The sequence below is a fragment of the Panicum hallii genome, chromosome 2, assembly GCF_002211085.1.
Source record: "Panicum hallii strain FIL2 chromosome 2, PHallii_v3.1, whole genome shotgun sequence".
NCBI classification, from domain to species: domain Eukaryota; kingdom Viridiplantae; phylum Streptophyta; class Magnoliopsida; order Poales; family Poaceae; genus Panicum; species Panicum hallii.
In genome coordinates, this window is record NC_038043.1 from 57,362,955 (window position 1) to 57,370,664 (window position 7,710).

Genomic DNA, 7,710 nt, shown 5'->3' on the forward strand with positions numbered 1-7,710 from the left:
ATGATAGTTCAGTTTGACAAGTACAGAAACGCTGCAATTCTTCAGAATTAGTCCATGGAGCAGCACTCCAGAACCACACACACCGGACCAATGCAATTTGGTCCTAGCTATTTTTAGTGGGTAGGAAGGAAAGAAGACTTGGAAAGGAAACGAGGAGAATATATGGATCGACGAGAGAAGAGATGCTATATTGCTCTGACCAAAGAGTCACAATCATACTAGAAAGACCCGCGGCTTTGCCACGTGGGGCCCGTATCCCGCGTCATAGTATTGCAGTTAATGCGGACTTTAGTTCATACATACAGTAGTTGTTGTATACAGGTAAATAAAAAAAATTTAAGCAACGTAGTTAAGATAAATCCATCGTTTCGTTATTTTTGTATAGGTGTCATGATATGCCCGCTGTTGCATTTGGTATACATTTTGAGCATTCTATTGTCGTGACGCTAGTATATTATTTTGGATATCGAAATGGAGGTATGACATTTGTTGCTGCATTTATTATGATGAAAGAAGGGGTAAAATAATTTATTAGGGAGGGTGGAGCACAATTAGTCGGATACTTAATGTATTTGCGAAATCATGATGCAATTAATAGACGTGATATTTTTTAAGAAAGTAGTGGTTATATTAAAATATGCCGTGTTATTGTGGAGGTTGCATGAGAAGCTATAGAAGAACGGTAGTATAATATTATATTTTTAGTAAAATAAGATGTTATGTTGAACGAATTACGAAAATATTTTGAATTTACAATTTGTTATGTAGCAAAATTTTAGGTTTTAAAATTTTGAGTAATTTTTTGCATTTGAATACTGAAGAGCTAGAATACTGAAGAACGTCTAGAAGCTGCAGCCGCAAACGTTGCCTTTGCCTGTTCCGACGAGTCAAATTCAGTCTCAGGCATACAAATCATACTAAAGTCACTTAAAGTCACTTAGGATTCTAATTGGATATTCTAAATAAATTACCAACAAAAATTCTAGAAATTCTCAAAAAATTAGAAATATTCGATCATCAATCCGACAACTCTAATCATAATAGTAATTGGATCTGTTATCTTTCCTAATAAATTACCCGCCACTGCTATTATAAAAATAGACTAAAGTAACCCTAAATATGTATCTAAATTACCTACCTCTGCCATTTTTAAAAAGATCTAAAGTAACCGCCTAATCTTCATGTAAATTACCCACCTTATCGGTGTTTTACCGGCTGCCCACCGAAGGGTGTACCCAAAGTGATAAGTGTAGGTGAGGAGACGCCGAGATCAGGAACTCGAAGGTGCAAGAAATACAAAACTTAGACAGGTTCGGGCGGCGAGGTGCGTAATTCCCTACGTCCTGTGTGGTGGTTTGTATTCGCTTGGGTGTAGAATGATCTTAATGATCTATTTTGAGGGGGTCCCTCCCCCCTTATATATCCGGGAGGTCAGGGTTACATGAATCCTAACCAACACTAGCCAAGGAATCGTATGAGAATATATCTCGAGTAGATTCCTTCTGTATCGGATAGGTTTATCTGCTACTCAAACGATATAAATAGGAGATAAATAAGATAAATAAAAGATAAGACAGGCTTTATCTCTTAAGCCTGTTTAAACTATGTTATGTACATAGTCCCGTGGTTCCGGGTCTGACAAGCCCTCGAGCTCTTCGTAGCTGAGTACTGCAGGCTTCTCGAGTACTTTCGGAGTAGTCTTCGACTTCTTGCAAAGCTCCGCCTTGAAGTTCTTCTTCGAATACTTACTTAGCTACATCGAAGCTCCTCATGCCCCGAATTATTTCTTTGGTATGGCGTGTGATTGAAAAATCGCACTCCATATGGAGTAGCCCCCGAGCCTTAGTTGAATCGGAGAATCAGGCTGAGGGTCACATTAGCCTTGAATCTTCCTTACTTACTTTTTCAAATAAATTCGAAAAAATAAGTAGTCGATGCCACATATCCCGCAGCCCCCGATCCTTGAATCCAAATCTCTTAGGTTTAGAAATAAGGATCCAAAAGTCGTGGCATGCAGCGCAAAAATATCCATATGGTAAATAACTGATCTGATGGTACAAATGATGGAAGTTAGATCTGGAATTCGAAAAAACCCTTTTTTCAGGACATTTAACCCTAAAAAATGATTACTCGAATATTTTATCTAAACAATCCATCAAATGACCCCTCAACTCCGAACATTCCCTGAAAGGACTCTTCAACTTCAAAATAGTAAAACTGCTCCCAACCGCTGGTTATTTAATCCCGCGGTAACGTTGAGTAAAAAACTGTGCTTTCAATCTGCAATTCGCCAAGAACCACCAAAATCCCCCAAATAGAGCCGCGCTCCGCCTTCATCCTTTTGGAGAACCCCAGTCAACCCAAGTCTCCCCGCCCCTCTCCCCGCAGCCTCCGAGCAACTCGTGGCGAGCGGATCCAGAGATGGCGCCCAAAAGATCGGAGAAGGATGGGAAGAAGAAAGAGGCGCAGCCGCCATCCGGGGAGTGGACACACAGTAAGTGCTCCCTCAACGACCTCAATAAGCTAGTTTCCGAGGGATTGCTCCAAGATAAGAATCTTATCAATTGGCGTCCCTCATTCCGCGAACCTTTCCCCATGGAAAATATGGACGAAATCGTCACATTTTACCATTTTGCTGAACGGGGTTTGGCCCTCCCCTCTTGCTCTTTTTTCCGTGGCCTTCTTTACTACTACGGGCTTGAGCTCCATCATCTCAACCCGAATTCTATTTGCCATATTACAATCTTCATCCATTTCTGTGAAGCCTTCCTCGGAATCGAACCCTATTGGGATCTTTTTCGCTTCCTCTTCCGAGTAAAACCACAACCTACATCCAAAAATCCATCTGTTGTAGGGGGCGCCGGCATCCAACTCAGATAACAAGCCAGCAACAAGTACTTGTCATACAAATTCCCCTCCAACATTCCCGGGTGGAAGAATTATTGGTTCTACATAAAAAATCATGCCCCCCAACTCTTAGAAAAGTCAAATAAACCACCTGACGTAAGACCAGGGTGGAATATCGAACTTCCCAGGGGGGACATGGATCAAGTCGAAGAATTGCTAGACACCATAGCAGCTTATAAGGAAATGGGAGTGACCGGTGCATCCGTGATGTTTTCCTTCTTCAAGCGCCGAGTCCAGCCAATCCAGCAACGCCATATTCTTGGATTTGAGTACATGGGCGCTGAAGATCCATCTCGCATGTGCGAAGACGAGCTGATGGATGAAGCTGCACTCCACCGGGTCGGGCGTGTGCTACTGGATGTGGATGCAGTTCCTTACATCCCGCAGTTGTTTACTGCATAAAAGCCTTCGAAGCCGGTAAGTGTTCGACTACTTTATGTTAAAAACAAATTATGTTCTGCCACTGCTAACTGAAAACCTTCTGCAGGGGCACACAGAACTGTACCGGAGCTACCCTCCACAACCTGATATCCCTCGACCGGACCACCTTCTCCCCAGTGCCGCTGCCGAAGCAAAGAGGGCTCGAGTAGCCAAGGTTCTGCACAGCAGCGAGTCCACGGAGGACGGGAGCCCCCTGGCAGAGAAGGAAACCGAGGGGGGGGGGGGCGAGGAGGGACAACTCCCCCCGGACCGGCCGTGGAATTGACCGAAACTCTGCCTTCGGTCCCACAGGGTCGTCGGGTTGTGCGCAAGCGAAAAGCGCAAGTAGTCGAGTCTTCCAGGTATGAGTTTGCTGCCTTGTTGAATCGCCAAATATCGGCATTATTGCACACTGACAGTATCGGATTGCAGTCCTTCTACTTCTCCTCCCGAGTCTGAGCGTGAAGAGGTGGGACCAGCTCCATCTGCTTCTGCAATAGGAGCGGTAACCGTTGCCGTGGCGGGCACCACACCACCAGCTGGTATAACCCCGCCGCCAGCAACGGGTATCGCGACCAAAACGCGACGGACTATGAGGGTGAAGAAGGCTATCATGAAGAAGTCTGCGCTGTAAGTTTGCATCTTGCTGCATAATGAACATTCTGCTCTTTTCGACTTGTAATGGTATAACTGTCTCGGCTTCCTTAGGTCCGCAAGCGCCGTGAAGCACAAGCCGAAACCGGCCGCCGCTACTCCAGCCCCCAAGCCAGCAGCCCTAGAGGAGCTCACGCCCCAGGAGCCAGCCCCCGAGGCAGACACGACACTGCCCGACCTGCCACCACCCGAGCCACAACGAGCCAAAGCCAGGGTTGGTGGCGAGGAACAAGTCGAGGCCCCTGACACCGCTCCTGCGGATGGCACATGTAAGTGTCTCACCACCCTCGGATATGCTTAGACCCCAGACATTATGTACTGAATGCATCCTGACTTGCAGGTGCCCAGCAATCACCTTCTGAGGAAGCCACGGGGACCTCGAATCCTGGAGAGCTGCTGATGGCCGGGCCCGGTATCAGAACGTCATCACAACAGATCTGGTGGATGATCCAATACTGACGGCCAATAACATAAAAACCTTCAAGAAGGCCTATAAAGAGCTGTACGATTTTGCTATGGTAAGACGTGACAGCTCTTCTGCTTGTATGCGTTGTCGAATGGCTTGCCTTAATCTCCCCCTCTATGCAGAACGTGATCACGCACTCACAGAAGAAATCCGAGAAGTTGAAAACAGTCGTGAGTGGTCACCAGGAACTTGCTGCCAAGGACAAGCGCATATCCGAGGAGCTGACGAAGAACATCTATTTCTGGAGAGAACTCGACAAGCTGAAGGCAGAGCAGACTCGGGAGACATGGCTCCTCAAGAACGATCTGCGAAATCTCGAAAGGGCCAACTCCGAGCTCCAGGAACAACTTGAGGGTCAAAAGAAGGCGCACCAGGAGTAGTTCAAAGAACAAAAAAAGCGCACCAAGGCAAGCCCTTTCTTCCCTCCAGTACTTCCACTTAGCAATTTGTCTTGAATTCTGAAAATATCTTCACAGCAGAGCTTAGGAAAATCTTAGCACATAAAGAAGAGCTGCTTACTAACGTGAAGAATATGTTGTATCGCCGTACAGATGACGTCGAGAGACTGCAGAAGGTCATCGCCGACACCGAACAACAGTTCGTCGGCAACCTTCAGCAGATCAAGACGCTGAGCGAGAAGGATGAGCGGCGGCAAAAGGAGCTGGAGGACCTCAGGTGGGCCGCCCAGGAGCTGGTGGACATGGTGGATCCACCAGAAGAAGGCGAAGCAGGCGAGCGGCCCTTGCTGGAGCGACTTCGCGGAGCGCCGTAGAAGGTCGTCAAGTTCCTCTCAGAAGCCCCGGTTGCGTGTGTCAGCCACGCTCTCGCCTTTGTAAAATCCTTTTAGCTGGAGGCTCAACTAGAGACATTTGCTCAGAGAGTGGCTGTGGAGTGCATCGAAGACCAATTCAACGAGTACCTCCAAGAAGCCTGACCTGTAGCAGAACAGATAGTGGAAAATGTACTGCAAGAGTAGAATGTAAAAATAAGCACTTGTTTTCTTGTATGTATATTTTATTTGATGTCTCTACTTGTATGTGCCTTAGCTGAATTGTCATCCAGGCTTAAAGGTTAAGTAGTAGACACTACCCCCGGTGCAGCGACCCTGGAAGTAGCCATAGCAGCTCCGGGTAGGAAACCATCCCACAAGTTAGATACAACCCAATCACGCGGGCCTAACTAGTTAGGAAAGAACGCGAGCATCGTCGCGGGACTGCCGTGCTTATGGCAAGAAAAACGAAACTACCCCGGGTGCAACGACTCTGAGTGTAGTCGAAATCGCTCCTTATGTGAGCACGTCCAACAAGTTAGGTATAAACCAATCGAGCGGATCGAATTTGTTGGGAAAGAACGCGAGCATCACCGCGCAGCTGCCGTGCTTCCAGCAAGGAGTCGAAATTACCCCGAGTGCAAAGACTCTAGGCGTAGTCGACATAGCTTCTTATGCGAGCCCATCCAACAAGTTAGGTATAAACCAATCGAACGGATCGACCTTGTTGGGGAAGATGCGATCATCATCGCAAACGACCATCAAAGGTCATGGCGAGAAGTCGATAAAACATGGACGTGGCCGTAGCCTCCGTCAAACTCACGATAAGAAGTCGATGTATCATGAACGTGGCCGTAGCCTCCGTATGTTCACAGGGAAATTTACAATCCGAATCTTATGACACGTAGCCTCCAAATTGATTCAGAAGAAAAAAGACCACCTGAGCGCCCGGAGATCAGCTATCTCCGAACATTTTCTCATGGGTAGAACTTGTGCAGGTTCTGAATGTTCTAAGAGTTCGGAACATCTTGGCCCTCGGGATATTGTAGTCGATATGACTCCGGTCTTGTAACCTACTTGACAACGAACGGACCTTCCCACCTTTAGTTGAGCTTGTGTAGGCCGGACTCGTCTTGGATGCGACGTAGGACCAAGTCGCCTATGCTGAACGACCGTTCCCTCACGTTGCGATTGTGATATCGCCGAATCCCCTGCAGGTATCGAGCTGACTGAACGAGAGCGGTGCAGCGAGCCTCTTCGACAGAATTGAGCTCTAACTGCCTCATTTTGTCCGCCTCGCCTTCATTGTACATTTCCACCCGTGGGGATTTCCACATGATGTCGGCCGGTAAAATAGCTTCAGAACCGTAGACGAGGAAGAATGGAGTTTGTCCTGTGGCTTTGGACGGCTGAGTCCTGAGCCCCCAGACAACATGTGGCAACTCGTGTATCCACTTTTCTCCTTTCTTGCTATTTTTATCATAAAGTCTTTTCTTGAGGCCCTCAATTATCATGCCGTTCACCCTTTCGACTTGACCATTGGCCCTTGGGTGTGCAACAGAGACATATTTGACCTCGATGCACGCATTTTCACAGAACTCCCAGAACTGGTTAGCCGTGAAGTTTGATCCCAGATCCATGATGATGGTATTTAGGAAGTAGAAGCGATGCAAGATATCAGAGATAAAATCAACAACTCAATCTGGTGTGAGCTTGGCTATCGGCTTGTACTCGATCCACTTGGTAAACTTGTCGATAGCCACCAATACATGAGTGAAACCATCTGGCGCCGTTGTAAAGGGCCATATCATATCTAGACTCCAGCAAGCAAACGGCCAGGATGGCTGTATGGTGATGAGACTGTGAGCCGGTACATGAGATTGCTTGCCAAAGAATTGGCAGTTTTGGCATCTCCGCACGAGGTCCTCAACATCGGACGCTGCAGTGGGCCACCAGAAACCTGCTCTGTATGCTTTCCCCACCAGCGTTCTTGAAGCTGCGTGGTTGCCGCAAACGCCCTCATGTATCTTCCGCAGTATGTCATAGCCGTCTTCTTTCGTGACGCACTTCATGAGCACCCCTGATCGTGCGCCACGCCGGTAGAGCTTACTGTCGACTAGATGATACCCTTGCTTCTGCGCATGACACGAGCTGCCTCTGCGCTTCTTGCGTCGATCCCTGCTGGAAGTTTTTGATCCCGGATAAATTCGATATAAGCCTCTCTCCAGTCCTCTCCAAGCATCACAACCTCCTGATCAGGCTGTTGAAGGCCAGCATCAGTAGTTACCTTAGGTGAGGACTTAATGGATGGCTGTTTTAACTCCTGGACAAAAACTCCCGCTGGAACATGTGCACGGGTGGATCCTAGCTTGGACAGTACATTCGCGCCAACGTTATGCTCCCGTACCACATGATGAACCTTCAGGCCCGAAAATTTATTTTCCAGCTTGCGCACTTCTTGTACATAAGTAACCATCGTCTCCTTGTTGCAGTC